Here is a 3,603-nt window from a genome sequence, read left to right as displayed (position 1 = left end):
CAAAGTGGAATCCTACCCAGATCAAACACTAACAGGGCTTCCAATCATGCGCAGACTGCTTTTTTCATCACCACGCTGCCCCCCTGTAGGGCACACAGACGGCTCGACAAACATAAATATTCGCCGGAAAGGCTTCTAAGGCAGCCAAGTGTCCGTCTCAGCGCTCGGGTCCTTTATGCATTTGTCAGGGAATCAGTCTATTATTGCTTCTGAGTAGATGGACCGAAGAAAGTTACGATCCTATGTTCCTGTCAAGTTGACAAGTTAACCGCCATTTGCCTCTTAGCGTGGTTTTAATGTTTCCTTGTAAGCAATGCGTTCCAGATCGTGGAAATCGTTTTTAGGGACCCATAACTTTAGGGGATGGTAAAGCCTCGTTTCTTCCCTTGCAGCCCGCATCAGCATCAAACGCCTTGGACACCGCCTAAGCGTCTCCCGGTCATAAGATGCTAGACATATCTTTCTCCCAGCTCGTTTTTAAAAAGTTTACCTTCGAATTCCAGAAAACCTTTTTTTCCTGCTTGATGAGTCATGAGTATCCCCCCCCCCACATACACACCCCAAGCAAAGACTATTAGCTAGAGATATTTGTGAGAACAATTGGGAGCATGTCTTTGTCCTCGTGGTAAGATGTCACATGTCAGAACACTATTTCTTGCTTCACTTTGATTATTTTGTACCTTGGAGGTTTTAGCGTCATTTGGCGAGATCATAACCCCCGAGAACCCTTGAGTGCGGCGGGAAGCAATAACATGAATCAATACATAACAAAGTAGACTTGGTGGAAAATCCACTTGGGAAATGAGTGGAATAGGATTACACCAACCCTGTTAATGGAAGCCGGAGCTGGCGAGTAGAAATGGTGGGTTTGTTTCCCCCGAGGAAACGGGAAGCCCCGTCTAATCGTATTTTCAGTTACTGTAAGCTGAAGGGGAACCTCAGTGAGGAATTGTTACGAGAACTGCAGCCAGGAAAGATTTTTGGTTCCTTTGGGATCTACAGTTGTGTGGACAACAACGTCTTTCTTGGGAAGAAGAGGGGTGGGTGTGAGTTCCTACTGAGGCCCCACGCTTTTGCTACAGAAAATTAAATTACAAGTTGGACAAAGCACCAAAAGCGCCCTCATCAGGGACTGAAGTGAAGGAGAGGAGGCCGTTGTGTCCCACCTCGAAAGATAACTTTTCCGTGCATTTTGTTTTGCTTCCTCAGCATCTGGTTAGTGTCTTCTTGCAGTTTCAGCCTATCTACGGGAGAGGGTGGAGCCTAATAAAGCCTTCACTTTCCCCATGCACCCTTTCCAGATGCGTTTTGCATACCAGCCATCCTAATCTCCAAAAGAGACGGATTTTGGAGACAGAATCCATGCCATCCTGCTTGGCAATTTCAGGGAACTGCATGGGCACGTTCATGCTGCTATTTTGGCAATAGCTCAAGACTGGTTTGCCATGGCTGACTTCCAGAATCTGTCTGACTTCCCAATCTAGCCAATAGTTGTAGGATCTCCTAATGGTCTCTCATTCAAGTATTAAACAAATTAAGTTGCATAAGATCAGTTGAGGTGGGCTGGGTGTTTGTTCCTTTCTCGCCTGCCACTAAAGTTGGGTCTGACATGGTTGAAATATTCACTGCATATACAATTGATTAGCGTGGTTGGTATGATTAAAAAGTGGAGACATAGATTAACAGAGGTAATTATTAACTGACCAATCGATAATCACAGCTGTAACCCATTTGTGTGTGTGTGTGTGTGTGTGTGTGTGTGTGTGTGAGAGAGAGAGAGAGAGAGAGAGAGAGAGAGAGAGAGAGAGAGAGAGAAACAGATGAAATAAGCAGACATAATCCAGTGGTGGGCAAAAACTTTTAATGGGCTAAAAAGGAACAAAAGCGCTGGCTGGATGCAGCCACTTTGCCTACTGAAATCTTAAATGATGGTAGATTGAGTGAAGATAAAAAAGAAGAAAAGCAAAAAGAAAAGAACAAAAAGAACAAAAAAAAAAAGAAAAAAGGAAAGGAAAAGAAGCTTGTCCACACTATTCCTTTCAGGTGACAGCTCTGGCACAGAAAATCAGATGGGTGGTAGCTGTACTGCAACACCTGCACCAGCTTTCCTGGTTGGCCTGCTGATATGCTCGTTTCCCATTGCTACCATGGAAATAGTGCATCGGCCAGCCAGTCAGCAAGGCAGCGGGTGGGACGATGCCTGTAAAGGGGCCTTTGGAAATAGGGGCAGGCAGCATTCAGCCTGAGTAGAGCAGCTCTGGCATGAGGGATAGATCTGTGGGAGGGGAGATTTTTCAAAAGATGGTGGGAGATGTCTTCAAAAGGCAATCAAAAGGTTGGCTAGCGTTTCCTTACCAGGCCCCAGATTGAGAGTGATGGAAATGGAAGCCCCAGAGTGCCGCTGAGGCTGGTTTCAAAGTGTCTTAAACCACTGCTCTGAACATCTAGGGCTCTAAGAAGTTATTTTGTCCTTTCACAACTAAGGATCACAATGGCTCCCCTACTTCTCCTTTAATGATTAACATCCTTGGTGCTCCAAGACAGATTAAGGAGTGGCCCATCTAAAATTGTCTTCAGGTTTTGCAGTGGACTTTAGGTTAGTAACCAGGATTTATTTGTATTCTTTCATTGCCACGTTGGCATAGAGTGGTTCCGGGCTTGGCCTCATCTTGGCCTGAATCTTTAAAAAGCCTACGCTGCAAAAAAGTAGTTTTTCCAGAATGTTCTAGTTTGTGGTACCCATTATTAAAATAGCTTTGGCTTATTAGGTGAACTTCAATTACTGGCATTTATGCATGTTCACCTACAGACTTTGCTTTAACATCTCCAATGGCTTATAGTGCATTATGTGCATAGCACCATTATCTGAGTAATTATCAGTCCTATGATTCGGTAAATACAAAATTCCCATATGGCAGATAAAAAGGAAAAAGAAGGTTTTCTGCCTGTAACTACTAAGATTAGAATGGAGAACTTTAAATACAGAGCTAATTTGCTCTTCTCCAGCCTTGCTGCTCAGATGTGTAGACTTCATTTCCAACAATTTTCAGCTATGGTCATACTGGTTAAGGAATTCTGTGAGTTCATCTGCACGTCTGGAGATGCTGAAAGAAGGCTAAAACTATTTTTACCAGATGATCACTAAAACAATTCTGGGGAAACTCCGGGTGAATTTTCTCAAACATTGCTCAAGAGAAAAAAAAATCACCTTAATAAGCTTCCCTCCATCCCCTAAAGTGATCATTGTTAGTACTTTCAAATATATCATTATTTATGATTGTCTCATTCTTGCCTCAAGTAGTTAGTCTGTAATAAAGTCATCTCCATGCAGCATTTAGAGTAAATTTGGGGGGGGTCTTTCTTTTTTATCCACAATATCTTTTGCACCCCAATCAATTAAGTCAGTTTATTTTGGCTGTCTTGTGCTCTTCCTCCTAAATGTGCTAGAGTTAGGAATTGACAATTACCTCTGAAAATTAATTGCTGTAATCACAAGAAGAATATTGCGCTAACTGAATTATCTCCATGGCAGGCACAAGCTTTTTTGACATGAGATTTTAACACTAATGGTGAGCAAAAAAAAGAACAAGAACCCAAAGTGGT

Source organism: Protobothrops mucrosquamatus, unplaced genomic scaffold (assembly GCF_001527695.2).
Source record: "Protobothrops mucrosquamatus isolate PMUCROS unplaced genomic scaffold, P.Mucros_1.0 scaffold3653, whole genome shotgun sequence".
Lineage (NCBI taxonomy): Eukaryota > Metazoa > Chordata > Lepidosauria > Squamata > Viperidae > Protobothrops > Protobothrops mucrosquamatus.
The sequence above is the reverse complement of the archived record's forward strand: the minus strand, read 5'-3'. Positions refer to the sequence as shown.